We start from the raw sequence: 18142 nt of genomic DNA, 5'->3' as shown, positions 1-18142 counted from the left end.
CACCATAGATGAATGCCACAACTTAAATGGCAATGAAAGGAGGTGTGACAGGAGTAAATCAGTAGTTTTTCTAAACCAAATCTCAATCTTTTTTCAGCAGTAGGATAGCTCATGAACACTTTCGAGATATGTAGTCCATGTAAGTCTCCAAAGTTAATTTTATATCCAGGTATATGCCAAGGAGTTCAGTAGAAGTCTACTCCACATCAACTCTGGATAAGCTGAAATCTTTTCATAGTCAACAGCTATCTCATTGACTTCAAATCACATACTGGATAATCTGAGGATATCTTTACATCGTTCTTTCTGTTTCCTTTGACAGGTAAAGTACATTCACAATGAAAAAAGGAATATGCTGAACATTTATATGACTGTCTTAAGTTACCTTTGTTTCATACACAGGTTTGTACACCAATGAGCGAAAACACTACGACCAATACCCAAGAGCCCACTGTGAGATTGAATGCTGTCTGGTGGTGATGTGGGCACATGGTGTGCAAAGGAATGTTTTTAAGTGGAACAGAGCCAAAGGGAATGACACTAATATTCATATGGGACGCAAATTGGGAAATATATCGATATATAAAAAACCTGAGAAAGACAGATTGTTAATGCCTGGTACCTAAGAACAAGCACATCAGTAATGGTGAAGTCCACATGCTGGTGTGATCATCAATTGAAAGTGGTGAAAGATTAGGAAACAACAAATATGTTGCAAGGTTTTGGACAGCCATTCCTACAGTGATGTAAGGCCGGTATTACACTATCAAATTTCTTTGTCCAATATCTTCATCAAAGATATTTGCTAAGGAACTTTGACAAATGTCGTCCAATATTTGATCAAATCTAGGGCGAGGCCGTATATTTGATCAGAGAAATCGCCTGTCCTCTGTTCACTGCAATGCAATATGTTACCACATGGAGCGCCAGCATCGCTGGAGCGTTCTGTCATCTTTTGTATTTGTAAACATGGCTGCTAAATATAGTTATTGTGTGGCGTCTACCACAAAATTAATTGAAATTTATGAGGCGGATGAGGCGCTTTACAATGTGAGGCACCCTGATTACAAAAACAGATTACGAAGATTGGAGAGCTATAAAAATATAGCAGAGATCATTAGCCATGACATACAGCCTGGATGTACGGCCGAGGACATAAAGAGGAAGATAAATGGCCTCCGCACTAGCTACTTGTACGAGAAAGCAAAAGTAAGTATTGACATATTCATTATATTTATTTATGCAAATAAAGTTTACATAACATACAAATGATTAGCATTAATTTGTTCACTGCAGCGACTTGAAGCATACAATAATTTTTATGTAACCTACAAGTAGTTTAAATTATTTTCATTGCTAATATTGCAGATGCATAAAAGCAAAAGTGGAGCCAGTGCACAGGCGGCGTACACACCACAAGTGTACTGGTTTCAAATGCTCAAATTTCTCGACCAAGCAACCGCGGCAGACGAGAGTGTGTGTAATCTAAGAGAGCACGGAAAGTGAGAGTGAACGTGCCACACCGACGTTTGAGGAAATATTTGAGGTATGTACATTTGTTTACATTTTACGTTACTAAATGTGATTGTCTTGCCAGGGCACTTTCCCAGCGCCATTGTAAAATGTCTTAAAGTATTCCCTAACTGCTCTCTCGTGTACTGAACGTCCAGAAGCAGCTTGGCAAGCTATTCCTTCCATTCGCTGTAGGTCCTCAGTGCTTTGTGTCTCAAGATAAGTGCAGTCTCCTACTATGGCAGACACTGTTTCCTGACGAGTGTACAAGTGTTTTCTTCTCTCAGTTAACAAGTTGTGCAATGTGCAGGCAGCCAGTGTTATAGTGGTAACTTTTTCAGGAGGCAGATTAATGGTAGTAAGAAAAATCCTGAAACAACTTGCAAGTATGCCAAAACAGCTATCCACTACTCTTCTCCCTCATGACAGTCGGTAATTGAAAACCTTTTCTTCTTTTGTGATCCCTTTTAAGGGGTATGGCTTCATAATGTTATAACTGAGAGGAAAAGCGTCATCTGCCAGTACTACCATTGGAGTTGTAATGTTTGTGTTCCCAAGCTTCCTGCTTTCAGGAATGTTGAGCATAGATCGGTCAATGAGACACTCATGTAATTTGCTTTTTGAAAACACTCCAGCATCACCAACACGCCCATTAGTTCCTACATCTACATACAAAAATTTGTAGGAAGCATCTACCATGGCAAATAAAATGATACTGTTGAAGGATTTATAATTGAAAAAGTGAGATCCACTAGCTTGTGGACATTTGATACGAATGTGCTTTCTGTCCATTGCTCTGTAGTGTTATAACAGTTCGACTTCTTCTCGAAATCATCTGCAATTTGTTCCCACTCTCCTCTGCTTGTGGGTACCTGTAAATAAATAAGATTTATGTATGTGCAAGGAAGTACGTAACTAATGGCTTTTATCTTTTATTTATAGCATGAGATGCAAGAGCCTGTCGCATGTAGCGAGGCACTGCCACAGCCCCAGCGTCAAGAGCGGCCTCCCACTAAAAGAAGGAAAGTCACGCCAGACGTGGCAACAAACGTCATGGACGAGGCCAGCAGAACACTTAAGGCTATGGCTGATGCTGCCAGAACCATGCCTGTCCATGAAGACCGCTACAGCACCCTTGGCGCCCACATCGCAGCAGAACTGCGTGAAATGGAGAAAGTGGGCGGCAGGGAATACACCACTGTCACTATGCATGGTCTGGAGCCGACATTAATGGACAGGTGGGATTTTCTGCATGCGACAGCCCGTGCACAACCGTCTGTGGGGCGGCGAAGAAGTTGTCGAATGAGTTGTTTGAATGTTCATTTCACGTAACAGACTATTGCCGATGCAACATATGTGGGACGGCGAAGAAGTCGTTGTTTAATGTTGAATGAAAGTTGAACATTGCCACCTTAAATCACGCGAGCCTGGCAACTAATTTGGTGGCCAGTCAGAAAGCGAAGGGAAACTTACTGACCTTAGTTCCCAGTCTGCACGGCCACATTCCTGTACAGCCCAGCTAAACGAAAAATATCCATAGTTCTTCACGAGATTAGGGCTGCTTCAATAAAATTTAAAGTTCCAAACAAGATTTTATTATCTTAAAGGCTCACACAAATTACTCGAAACTTCTGAAAATGCTAAAGACATTAAATATTGTTAATTCAGCCAATCGTTTAATAGTTCAGAGGCGACTTCTACAGCAAGTTCCTCCCGAATAGTTCATTACTCTAACTAACGGTGCTCCATTAATAGTTCAAAAAAAAAAGATTAATGCTCGCCTTAAAAGTGGAGTTAGTCACCACTTGCCACGCGGAATTATACTTCACACGGACGGCACAATAACAGTTTGTTACCGAAGTCTAAACGATCCAGGACGGTGTACAGTCCTCGCGATTTTCAATGTCCGTTTACATTGCTAAGTACGCGCATGTCACAGCCCGCTATGACGTCACCCGAGGCGAGGCGCGATCGGACGTTAAGCTCGCGTGGACTAGGCGTTGGTCTAATGCGGAGTGAGCTTACTACTGCCTCTGCCGCTCTTTTTATATAGCTCCGGCGCGTACCGCCAAGAGAGCATCTGTTCTTTCCGTTCCTATGCACATGCCTGCAGCCTCCAAATGATCGCTATCTCAGGCACATAATCTTAAATATCACATTTAATAATAGCTTTACAAACTTCTCAATTTTTGTATACAGACATCTGAGCAGTACAGAAGCACGTAGAAAATCTCAGCCCGCTAAAATTAAAACTTTACTCTCTAGAATTTTTACAATGGAACTAACGGTAGATTGTTACCTCTGAACCATAGCTTTATCAAGACTTGTATCAGCTGTTAATTATGCTACAAGACTAAAACTTGGTGTAGCTTTGTTAATTGTCCTATCTGATCATTGGTCTTAAAGAATTTGTTTTATCATTAAAATTTAAAGTACTTAATCTATAATGCTTATGTACATTTTACTCACAAAAGTAGTTTTTACTAAATTACTAAAAAACTAGAAGAGGTAACTGATTGTGGTATTTCCATTATTATTATTAGGGTGAACTGAAGCATCCTACCAATTTTCAATATTGTAGCTCTATTATTTCGCGCCTCTGATTTTTCCGAAAAACGCGGATTCTGGAGTCAATTTTAGTTTTATGGTTTTGGAAACCAGCACCACTCATTAATGACTTCTTACTGCACCGTCTCACCAAATTTTGGCTTCCTAGCGTCATTATTTAGCGCCTCCTATTTTTCTTTCAAAACGTGAATTTTACGTAAACTACTAATTTTATAACATTAAGATTTGTTACCTGAAACATTATTACATAGAACTATACTTTAACAAAGTTTTACACACAAATCTTAATTTTTACTTTTGTGTTAAATGTGGTGCAATACTATATGCAGGCGCGTTACGATGACGTGACGCTACTAGCAGTGAACTAGGGTAAGTCCCGTGCACTCGCTCGCCTCTGTATCTTATACATGATACAGCGCTTGCTTTGCTTCATCACCCCCTTTTTAATTTTCGTGAAAATCTATTTTTGAACAAAATTAAATTTCTAAAAGAACAAACAAGCGATGGATTACTTTAGTATACCTCTTTCAACTTAAGTTGCTTCTTCTTAGGAAATTCCTTATTACTACATACACAAAATAACCATACTCATATACACATAGAAAACCTAGTACAGAAGACATTCACAAATTATTTACATACATTTACATGGAAATATAAATTTTTCAATGGTTACAAAATAGTTATTTTTTTTTTCTTTAAAATCAGTCTCTTCCTGAAAAAGAAAATACACACGACTTTTATCACTGCAACGCACTCACATTTTTCTTTTACTATAATACTCGGCACTGTGGTGGGTGTCCTATTGTAACACTCATTTAATTTCACTGATTGACAAAATTGTGGGAGGAAATTGTATTCACTGTGGTTTGCGTCTCTACTTCCAATCTCCCTACCGCTTGTTGTCAGTCATTCATGCAGCCTGCATGTCCCTGAGAAACAGACAATACAGTCTAAGTTTCTGTTTTCAACTTATATCTAAGGTAGGACAAAGTACAGAAACCAGCCAAAACTTTTAATACTGCAACTCTGAGTTGGAGGGTGCGTAGTTATTTTGGAAAGTCCGCACTCATCACAGAACACGAATGTATGAGGCTTTCCCACTGTGTAAAGTTGTATAGGTGACGATCTGTGGCAAATCAGACGACAGAGTTCATTGTTGGTGCAGGCACAATCGTTTTAGTTCTACACTGTTGAGCACACACTGTTGATAAACACGGGGCTTCATAGCAGATGTCTCCCACATGCTTCCAGATTGACCAAACAACATAGTCAATTACAGTTGCAGTGGGCACAGGCTCATCTAGATTCGACTGTGGACCTCATCAGATGAATTAAGTTTCTTTTTACACTAGTCAATGTAGTGTTCAGATATGCAATCATCCAGGTGAACAGCTGTCGAAACATGTACTGTACCTTGGATGCAGGCTGCTGGGGATAGTATTAAGCTCTGTCGAACATTCATCTGGGCTACCATGGGATCTTTGTTAGTAATCCAAGACATGACAGCTGTAGACTATGTGAACATTATTACAAACCACCTGGATCTCTTTGTACTTCGTGTCTTCCCCGTCGATGGTGGTGCCAGGATACCTATGTGTGTCACGATGTCAGAACTCACATTCATGTTTTGATCACAAAACTCGCCTATTCAGAACCCAATGCAACACCCCTGGGACTCTGTCAGGGCCAGCTCCTTGCCTGCAAATTACTGACTATATTTTGTGCGAATTATGTGGCCTGTGCATAGGTATTTGGTGTACACATATCTGGAAACCTATGAACGGCTTGTCAAATCCACGCCACACAGAATCGCCACCATATGGCATTCAGAAGGTGAACCAAAAAAGCTGGACCAAGTAGATGGGCACCATATTCTGACTCATTATTGTGCTTATCTATGTACAATCCTATTTTCTGAAACACACACACCAATACATATGCAGAAATTCTTCTGTGATCTTAAATGAGCTACAAAGTGGATAATTTTCAATGTAGGATCGAAGAAACTTAATTATGTATTACATTCTTAGCATCTTCGGGTATGTGACTGAACATTTTTTTGCTTGTATAGTGTGAGACATTTCTCCTTCTAGTGCAGTATTTATGAGTATTAGTGTTCTTTTCTATCTGTGATTGATATGTAGCAACAGCTTTCATAAAGGAGAAAGTTTATTGTGAGGCTGTTGTGAGTACACTCAGTTATTTAAGCAGGTGTTTGTAAGAGGTTCTAGAGTAAACACTACACATCTACATCTACATCCATCTATACTTTGCATATCACTGTGAAGTGCTTAACAGAGTGTACTTACCATTGTACAAGTTTTTATGCTTCTTCCCATTATATTCACGTATGGAAACAGGCAAGAACGTTTAAATGCCTCTGTGCAGACTGTAATTACTTCAATCTTGTCCTCATGATACCTTTGGCAGTGATACAAAAGGGATTTTAGTGCATTCCCAGTCATCATTTGCAGCTCGTTTTTGAACCTTTATGAGAAGGATTTCTTAGGATAGTTTGCGTTCATCTTCAGATGTCTGCAAATTCAGTTTGATTAACATCTCCCATCAGTCACACAAACCTGTGATCGTTAGCGCTGCTCTTCTCTGTACATGTTCAGTATCCTTCTTGAAGGCAAATGTGACATGTGCTTCCTTCCAACTACGGGGCATGGTTTTTGTATGTGGTGTCCACAGTAGATTATGGTTAAAAGAGGGGCTAACTCAACCAAAAATTCAATATAGAACCTGAAAGGAATTAGATTAGGTCCTGAAGCTTTGTTAGTTTTAGCGTTTTCATCTTTTCTATACACCATTGATACTAATGTATATGTCACTCACCTTTAGAGTGGTGTGAACATTAAACTGGGGCAATACTCCTGGATTTCCATTTGTAAAGGGGTATTTCAAAACTGAGTTAATTGCTTCTACCTTTGCTTTGCTACCCTCTGTTTCAGTCCCTATCCCATCAATGAGTGGCCAGATACTTACTGTGGTACAACTGACAGACTTTACATGCAGCCAGAATGTGTTTTGATTTTGTGAGTGCTCTTTCTATATAGAATGCTTTGGTAATCACTGAAGGCTAATGTATTGCTCTCTTGGCAGCCAAACATCTTTCACACAGCAGTTCCCTATCTACATATGTAAGCTATGTTTTACACCTATAATTCAGTAACGCATGTTTCTTTACATGTTTCTTTTAGTGACTGCAACACACACTGTTCTACTAGGTCCACATCTACCAAGTTCATGACCAACTATTCTTTGAATCCTGAGGCACACATCTTCCATATGCTGATCTCCAGAACTAAATGTTTTGAGTTCCTTACTGAAATACGATATTACTGCCTCTTCATCCAGATTGCTGAAAATATAAGTCCTTCTACTTATTTTAGTTGCCCTCTGTACTTTGGTAACAATTGTTGCTGTTATTACCACATGAACACTGATACCAGTTTCTATGGGGACATCCTCAAAGATATCAGGTTTGTTTGTTACAATTAAATCAAACACACTTCAACCAATCTCCTCAAGGTAGTTCTCATAGAATGCATTTAGCATTGTTGCACAGGGCTTCTCGTCATGCAAAGTACTTACTAAAGTGTAACATTCCCAATTGATTTTTGTATCATTTAAGTCTTCTCCAATGATGACAGCATGACTGGGGAACTTACTACTGAACTTAGATTTTCTCTAAAGCTTTCATTTACTATTGGAGGTGACTGTATGGTCAATAGAAGGATCCGATACCGAGTCTTTCCCAGACAGTATAGCATGAATTTTCAAGTTCTATCTCTGGTGACTTGAGTTTTTGTCTACTGTGACAAACACACCATCTTCTTTTAGCATTAGCCTGTCTTTTCGATATACAGTTAAAATTTCCTCAAAAACTCACTGCTACCAATTTTGGGTTTCAAGAAGCTCTCTGCACTTAATATCATGTGAGCACCACAGCTTTTTAGGAACGTTACGAACACTGGTCTTTTGTTGCGAATGTTTTGGTAGTTAACCACCAGGATTTTAATTCCCTCGCCTTGTAGGTGGGCACTTCGTTGGGTCTCATCCTGACGGTTCCAGATCACTTACAGCTATCATTATTTGGATTGAATGGAAAGTAGTATAATCTAAAAACTCCTTGTATGCATTCCACACACATTCAGCTAACTGGGTAGCAGCCTCCGATGTGTAATGCACAGCTGACCCCAAAGATAACAACCTTATGGGAAGTCCAGGAAGTTGCAGCCTTGCTTGTAACAGAATATTCAAAATCTGTTGTTCAGTCCTTCCACTATGCTCAGAATCAGGGTATCATAGTCAGTTCTAGGGACAGTGCTGCAAATTGTAAGCTTCATTGAAACTCTGTTTGCAACGCTGAACTTCTCAACTTTCTCTGCCAGACATGAAGTATGGCTTCAGAACCCAGATGACAGGCATCTTATGTCCCAATGAATTCCACAGTCTGCAGTTGGTTGCATCATGTTCCCTCAATGGCTGCCAGAATAACCTTTTCAAAGTGGTGTATGAGGTCCCCATAAAAACAAATTTAAATGCACCTGGTGTTCCCTCCCTGCCATTTCTGCCTTTTCCCTAAAGGGTACCATTAGTCACCACATGACTTAACTGCTAAGAGCCATTAAATACCTAGCCCTTTTCAGTTACCTCGTCTTGACTCGAGACACAGCATTTTTCCCAAAATGAGAAATGAGTCTCAATGAGTTTCAGTGACAGACAACACCTCGAATAAGTTTAGTTAGAGGGATTGATGTAGAACACCCTGTCTTCTCTCTGGTGCCTGTCTCCCCTGTACAGGGTGCCTAAAGCCACTGACACACAACTCTCTGTCAGACTGCAAACTGATGAGAGCAAAAGATGCTGTACCTCCAGCAGCGGAGACATGATCCATAGGGGAGGATAGTTCACTGAAGAGCCAAGGAAAATGGTACACCTGTCTAATATCGTGTAGGGCCCCTGTCAGCACGCAGATGTACCCCAAGACGACGTGGCATGAACTCGGCTAATGTCTGAAGTAGTGCTGGAGGGAGTTGACATCATGAATCCTGCAGGGCTATCTATAAACCCGTAAGAGTGCGAAAGGGTGGAGATCTCTTCTAAACAGCACGTTGCAAGGCATCCCAGATATGCCCAATAATCTTCATGCCTGGGGAGTTCCGTTACAAGCAGAAGTGTTTAAACTCAGAAGAGTATTTCTGGTGCCACTCTGTAGCAGTTCTGGACGTGTGGGATGTCGCATTGTCATGCTGCAACTGCCGAAATCTGTCGGAATGCATAATGGACAGGAATGGATGCAGGTGATCAGACAGGATGCTTATGTACGTGTCACCTATCGGAGCTATATCTAGACATATCATGGGACCCACATAACTGCAACAGCAGATGGCCTAGACCATTACAGAGCCTCCACCAGCTTGATCAGTCCCCTGCTAACATGTAGTGTCCATGGATTCATAAGGTTGTCCCCATAGCTGTACACGTCCATCAAAAAAATGGCTCTGAGCACTATGGGACTCAACTGCTGTGGTCATTAGTCCCCTAGAACTTAGAACTACTTAAACCTAACTAACCTAAGGACATCACACACATCCATGCCCGAGGCAGGATTCGAACCTGCGACCGCAGCAGTCGCACGGTACACGTCCACCAACTCGATACAATTTGAAACAAGACTCTTCCAACCAGGCAACATGTTTCCAGTCATCAACAGTCCAATGTCAGTGTTGGAGGGTCTAGGCGAGGCGTGAAGCTTCCTGTCATGCAGTCATCAAGGGTACACGAGTGGGCCTTGAGCTCTGAAAGCCCATATGGATGATGTTTCGTTGAATGGTTCCCACACTGACACTTGTTGGTGGTCCAGCACTGAAATCTGCAGCAATTTGCGGAAGAGTTGCACTTCTGTCGCACTGAACGAGTCTCTTCGGTCGTCATTGGTCCCATTCTTAAAGTATGCTTTGTTGGCCTCAGTGATGTCGGAGATTTGATGTTTTACCGGATTCCTAGTATTCACGACACACTCGTGAAATGATTGTACAGGAAAATCCCCACTTCATCGCTGCCTCAGAGATACTGTGTCCCATCGCTTGTGCGCTAACTATAGCACCACGTTCACATTCACTTAAATGTTTATAACCTGCCATTGTAGCAGCAGCGACCAGTCTAACAACTGCATCAGACACTTGTTGTCTTATATAGGTGTTGCCAACTGCAGCTCCATATGATGCCTATTTACATATCTCTGTATTTGAATATACATGCCTGCACTAGTTCCTATAGCTCTTCAATGTAATTAAAGTAACTTTTGTATTTCTGGTACATGACTGTAAGGGCTCACCCAACACACCCATTTATAGCATCTTCCAATCATAGGGCAGTAGTGGGGGATATTTCCAGCTTTTTATGAACGTGAACTAAGTCATCCCATGTTCAAGAACAGCAGTCTCAGTGGGGCTCTATAGTGGCTGGCGTAATGTTTTACAGCACAGTAATCTAATAACTTTAAAATAAGCCTGTCATATGCTTTTCAATGTCTGGATCTGATCAGCTAAAAGTATTACTAAGTCCTTTTAAGAACATTTAGTAACATAGGAGGGCACTTCCACGCACAGAGACGGAGCAGTAGGGAAGCATGGAGTCGATGAGTTCAGCGCATGTTTGGTGGCAGAGAGTGGGCAAACAAAGTCCATGTTGTGGAACAGTCTTGCTAGGACAATAGTCAGGTTCATTTGATTTTCGTACATCGTATTATTTATGAGGGGAATGAAACTGATTTCGAGCAATCATCTACATGGCAGAAATTTTACTTCACATTTTGACGTTGTCAAATGCTCCACAGCAATTGTCTGTTTGACGTCAGAAGAAGACTTCCAGCAAAATTTTTCTCAAAATAACGTTTGTCGAAGGGCAAGATCGTCGAAAATTGTTTGCAGTAATTGCCATTTAGTTTGATTTGGACTGTATTATAAGCAAAAATGTTATACACAACAAAATTAACTTCGAACTCAAACCGAAATCATTATGTTTGCTTGACAACTGCTTCTTGTCCACATATTTTTTAACGTTTATAATGCATGTGTGTAGATGTGTTTGACTGTAGCTCAATGTAAATCATTGTGCATAAAAAAATTACTTATAACAAGGACTAATGCATAAGACTGTCATAAAAATTATCAGTATGTTATATTTTTCAGCATCAAAAGGTATTATGGGTCTAAGCTAACTCGTTAGACATTACAGTGAGAGACTGCATTTATGATCCACTGAACAAGAAAGCAATTAACCATCTTTTGTGAATAACTTGTCGGAATGCTGTCTGATAACGCCGAAATCCAACAATATCTCGACAGGTAACCCTCCGTTTCATTTTAAGGCAGTTTCCAATTCATTCCTTGAAAATGGCAGAGGTTTATTTGTCGGAATATTGGAGTTTTGACGAATTTATCCAGCTGCGTAAAAGAACATATAACGCAATGGGAAAAGCATAACTTCTCATTGGGCAATGTGTTGAACATTATAGTGTGAATACTTCACAGACTACAAATTCCTGATCAATAAACTCTTAGGAAGTTTTCATATACTATGTATGCATTTGATATTTTGACAAGCACGTTTTTAAACCATGAGTCTTTAAAACCAAGAAATATTATTACGTAACTTTGTTCCAACGTCTACATCGTAATACTATCATCACTTCTATCTGAGTCTATATCTGAACCATCTGACTGTAAACTGAGGATAACAGTTTCAAGACTGATATCCAACTTCACCTCCCTATCAAAGTCTTCTTTCTGAAACTTTTCAGCATGCCACACACAGTATGCCCTAGCTGAAGGGCGATGCAGAAGCGTTCCAAAGTTTGTTATTTTTCATCTTTTATTCCCCCCCCCTCCCAAATTAATTCTATAGGTTTAAACTGACAACGATATGTGCGTAAATACAAAAGCATGTTCAAAAAAGTCAAATTTCTACATTCTGTCACATGAATGGTTTGAAACATCGAGCCGCAGAAGTTCGCCCCGAGTTTGGCCTGTACTGTGCAGTATATTTTTCAGTAAGAGAATAATATCCTCTTTCCTAGTGTTTGTACTTTGCGTTTTATATGTAACAGCTGAATGATAATTGGAATAGTACATTACAATGACCGAATTCAAAGCTAGGTATGGCAATAATTGTTCAGTGAACCACTTCTTTAAACTGACATCGTTAATTTGCGAATGGTAGTCACTGCTATTTTCCTTACATCTAAATACAAATTTACTTGGGGTTGTTTGTGGGAAGAGACCAAACTGCGAGGTCATCGGTCTCTTCGGATCAGGGAAGGACGGGGAAGGAAGTCGACCATGCCCATTCAGAGGAACAATCCCGGCATTTACCTGGGGCGATTTAGGGAAATCACGGAAAACCTAAATCAGGATGACCGGATGCGGGATTGAACCGTCGTCCTCCCGAATGCGAGTCCACTGTGCTAACCACTGCGCCACCTCGCTCAGTGCCTACAAATTTGCTCTCAGTAATAAATCAAACGAAGAGCCAGCATGCAGAAGAATTACCCAAGAACCTTTTCGCATAGGAACTTTGCAAGGTATTTATGGAATGATTCTGATTGGCCCACATTTCATCAAGGTAGAACTACCTCCTTCACATACATCGTGCATCTTTATAAGGGCTGTGCTTCGTGATGCAACTGTGTCACTTCTTTCAATTACGAACTCTCTTCTTAACACATTTTTAAATCTTTTGCATTGACGAAGAGGGTACCTTTGAAGCCAATTTGTTCTTGAATAATTGTAACAAGATTTTGTGATATTGGCTATTCCCTGCTTATATACATTTCAAACAAGCAGCGCTTTAAAATATAGTTGTCAAAACCATTTGTGTTACAGGTTTCTCGCGGTTTCGATGCTTTCCTGGTGACACAAAAAAAAAATTCCTGATGTTTTTACAGCTCTGACGCTTTCTGTCACTATTCTCTGTATAGTTCGCCTACCGACATGTGCTTCTGCAGTTCGCTCTTGAGTTTTCAAAATGTCAGATTCACATTGGAAAAACTTATAAATGCGGTATTATACGCGCAAACGAAGAGGACACTGGGCCCGGTGGCTGATGGGAGGGATTGTAAAGGCATTTCCCATTTACAGTCGCTCCTATCAGCCACCGCACTGAGTGACCACTTTGTTTGCTCGACAATACATAACCATCCTCACCTGCTTGTGACTTGTCTACACCTATAACTACATCCTCTGCAATTCACAATTAAGTGCATGGGGGAGGGTTTATTGGACTAACTACCTTCTACCTTCAAGCTACATTCCTACTGTTCCACTAGCAACGCCAAATACAGATAAAATATCTTCTGCACAACCCAAAATTTTTCGGCGTTTAATGTCTTTTGGTAACTTGTACTGAACTTCTTATTCTGAATATAAAAGCTTTATTATAGAAACTATAGTTAATATGTAATGGGAGTGAAGTGGGTATTACACGACGGTCAGTCGCGAACGGTACTGGTCTACCATGACAGCCATCTAGCGGTAGAATGGGTTAAACTACGAAGAGTAGCAGACACATTATCCGCGCTCCAGGATAGGGAGCAGTTCTAAACTGCCGTCAATCCGCGCATGCGCACTAGGTAGCGACTATTCGCGCATGTGCAGAAGAGGGTACCGCAGTGCTTTCTGCTTGTTACGAGGCTTGGAACTTAAATAGTAGCAACTATTTATTCACAACCGATACAAAAGAGTTACATATTTGCTCCTGTTACTGTCCTTCAAAGTAGTCACCAGCGTTGAATAGAACCCATTGCCAGCGATGTGGAAGGCGTAGTCTACCGTTAGCAGAGCGTGCTCTGTTGATGGTGTGAATGAAGCGGTCTACTGCATGCCGAATCTCTGGAACAGTTCTGAAGCGAATGCCACGAAGTGGTTCCTTCATCTTCGGTATCAAATCAATTCAGTACTTCCCAGTCCCATCGACCAAACAGACAGCCACATCTTGCGCTGTATACGCCCGCGCATTGTCGTGCAAAATGATGGGTGCGTTGCGCAGAAAGTGTCGCCGCTTCTTTGGCAAAGCTGGTCGCAGGTGATGGTGACTTTGATTTGATTCTGAAGATGAAGGAACCACTTTGTGGTATTCGCTTCAGAACTGTTCCAGAGAATCGACAGGCAGTAGACCACTCCATTTGCACGGTATGTTGGCAATCGTTTCTTTCTGATTAATAAGCATTTAACGTTACACAGTGATTTTCGACTTACATCGTGAATGAATGAATGATCGTATGGCACTATTGGCCGGGAGGCCCCATGTGGGAAAGTTCGACCGCCGAATTGATAGTTCTTTTTAGTTGACGCCACTTCGGCGACTTAGCGCGTCAATGACGATGAAATTATGATGAAGAATACACAAGACCCGGTCATCACTAGGTAGAAAAAATCCCTTACCCCGCCGGAAACCGAACCCGGGACCTCATGCGCAGGAAGCGAGAACGCTACCGCAAGACCACGAGCTGCAGACGATTTGTATCGTAATGCCTTAGCTTACGAACGTTCATGTTTGATATGTTTGCATCTCTTGCTTTATTTCAGCATGCCAGAAAAAAAACTGGCAGTGATGGCGAGATAGTAGCACATTGAACACTGCATTCCATTGACCGAAATGGAAAAATAACACAAGTGCACCTTTAAGTATAGCTCCTTTAAAGTGTTGCAAGTTGCAGTGGATACACCCACAACAGTGTTTGAAACGGTGGGCTTGGCTATTCTGCGGCTAAAAGACACTCTTAAAAGAGTCCCCAGTTGATAGGAAACGTAATGTTACAACCAGCCTGCAACATAACGGGGTATGTACTGGTATTTTATCAGTGATCTGGGCTGGTATGGTCACAAAACATACGAAAATATCAATTAATTCATACTTTCGAGAAGGTGAGGTAGCCACCCTCATGAATTCCATTTTTCATCACAGACAGCAGCTTTTCGAAACAGGTCATGTCCATCCTCACTAAGTTCCGAAATTCTTGCGGATCTATGGGCCTCAGTTCTTTCATAAGCAATATACGTCCATGCCTTTATTCCTTCTATGTAGCCTGGGTCGAACTCAACAACGTCTGGCTTTTCGTTTTCGTCTTCGTTCTGCCCTAATCCGAAGATTTACTGTCAATGCCAGGACAATAGCTCCAAAAACAGTGGGTCCTCCATGTGCAAAATGTAAATTTAGATATACGTATACCTGTATAACCAAGTGTAGTAATATAAAACTAACTGTTAACTCTGTAACTCAGGATAGTAGTAACCTGCGTTATAGAATAACAATTACTTAACAGATAATGATAAAAAACAATGTCTTTTTAAATAGGAACTTTGAGCTCACATAAAAAATTTGAATGAATGACGTTCCAATATGTCATACAGCTTCCCTTTTATTTTGTGGGGTAGAACGAACGACTTTACATGAGATAAAATGGTCCTATTTGCGATTCGCGTGCTATTACCGTCTCCTGCACATGTGCGTCAGGTATACCCCACGTGGATGGTGTAATGGTCTACGTGAATCAGCCTGTAGTTACAGATATGCACACTTGGGCCTGGTGCATAGGTGTACAGTTTATGTACATCGTGTAATAGGGGTTTAACAGGGTATTTGTTTCTGACTGTATATAATTGATTGTAATTATAATGTAAATATAGTCGATTGCTGGGTAATAGCCAAGGAAACTTTGCCCTACATCAACATCCATAATCAACAAGCCACCTGACAGTGCGAGGTGGAGGGTACTTTGAGCACCTCTATCGGTTCTCCATTCTATTCCAGTCTCGTATTGTTCGTGGAAAGAAAGATTGACGGTATGCTTCTATATGGGCTCTAATCTTTGTGATTTTATCCTCATGGCCTCTTTGCGAGATATACGTAGGAGGGATCAATATACTGCTTGACTCCTTCGTGAAGGTATGTACTTCAACAAAAGCCCGTACCGAGCTACTGAGCGTGTCTCTTGCAGAGTCTTCAACTGGAGTTTATTTATCATCACTGTAACGCTTTCGTAATTACTAGATGATTCTGTAACGAAGCGCGCTGCTCTCTATTGGATCGTCTCTATTCTTTCGCTTGTGCCTTGTCCCACAGCTACGCAGGGTAAGCATGGTTAATTGGATTTGGCAACGTTGGATTAAGGGGTGGCCAGATGCCCTTCCTGCCGCCACCCCGTACCCCCAGGACGGAATCAGTGTACCCCAACTGTCTGCGACTAGTGTAACCATGGAATAATGCAAAAGTGTTCAGATGTCTGCGAGCCATGTAACTAAGGAGGGACGTGGGGACCAGCCGAGTATTCACCTAGGGGATGTGGAAAACCGCCTAAAAACCACATCCAGGCTGGCTGGCACACCGACCATCGTCGTTAATCCGCCGGGCGGATTCGATCCGGGGTCAGCGTGCCTACCTGAGTCCACGAAGTAGCGCATTACCGCTCTTGGCTAACGTGGCGGGTCTCTGTTGGATCGTCTCTGTCTCTCCTATCAACCCTATCTGGTACAGATCCCACACCAGTGAGCAGTATTCAAGCAGAGGGCAAACAAGTGTACTGTAACCAACTTCCTTTGTTTTCACATTGCATTTCCTTAGGCTTCTTCCAATGAATCTGTCTGGCATCTGCTTTACCAACGAGTAGTGTTATGTGGTCATTCCTTTTTAAATCACTCCTAATGCCTACTTCCAGATAATTTATGGAATTAACTGTTCCAGTTGCTGACCTGCTATATTGTAGCTAAATTATAAAGGATCTTTCTTTCTATGTATTTGCAGCACTTTTCATTTCTCTACATTGAGATTCAATTGCCATTCCCTGCACCATGCGTCAATTCGTTGCAGATCCTCCTGCATTTCAGTACAATTTTCCATTGTTACAACCTCTCGATATACCACAGCATCATCCACAAAAAGCCTCAGTGAACTTCTGATGTTGTTCACAAGGTCATTTATATATATATTGTGAATAACAATTGTCCTACGACACTCCCCTGCGCCACACCTGAAATCACTCTTACTTCGGAAGACTTCTCTCCATTTAGAATGACATGCTGCGTTCTGTTATCTAGGAACTATTCAATCCAATCACACAATTGGTCGGATAGTGCATATGCTCTTACTTTGTTCATTAAACAACTGTGGGGAACTGTATCAAACACGGCATCTACCTGGGAATCCATGTCTATGGCCCTTTGAGTCTCGTGGACGATTAGCGCAAGCTGGGTTTCACACGATCGTCTTTTTCGAAACCCATGCTCGCCCCTACAGAGTATATTTCGAGTCTCCAGAAAAGTCATTATACTCGAAAATAATATGTGTTCCAAAATTCTACAACTGATCGACGTTAAAGATATAGGTCTATAGTTCTGCACATCTGTTCGACGTCCCTTCTTGAAAACGGGGATGACATGTGCCCTTTTCCAATCTTTTGGAACGCTAAGCTCTTCTAGAGACCTACAATACACCGCTGCAAGAAGGGGGCAAGTTCCTTCGCGTACTCTATGTAAAATCGAACTGGTATCCCATCAGGTCTAGCGGCCATTCCTCTTTTGAGCGACTTTAATTATTTTTCTATCACACTGTTATCTATTTCGATATCAACCATTTTGTCATCTGTGCAACAATCTAGAGAAGGAACTACAGTGCAGTCTTCCTCTGTGAAACAGCTTTGGAAAAACACATTTAGTATTTCGGCCTTTAGTCTGTCATACTCAGTTTTAGTACCACTTTGGTCACAGAGTGTCTGGACATTTTGTTTTGATCCACCTACCGATTTGAAATAAGACTAAAATTTCTTAGGATTTTTTGCCAAGTCAGTACATAGAACTTTACTTTCGAATTCATTGAACGCCTCTCGCATAGCCCTCTTCACATTACATTTCGCTTCGTGGAATTTTTGTTTGTCTTCAAGGCTTTGGCTATGTTTATGTTTGCTTTAAAGTTCCCTTTGCTTCCGTAACACTTTTCTAACTCGGTTTTTATACCACCGCGGCTCTTTTCCATCTCTTACGATCTTGCTTGGCAA

This window comes from Schistocerca gregaria, chromosome 2 (assembly GCF_023897955.1).
Source record: "Schistocerca gregaria isolate iqSchGreg1 chromosome 2, iqSchGreg1.2, whole genome shotgun sequence".
Classification (NCBI taxonomy): Eukaryota; Metazoa; Arthropoda; class Insecta; order Orthoptera; family Acrididae; genus Schistocerca; species Schistocerca gregaria.
Note: the sequence above shows the minus strand (reverse complement) of the source record.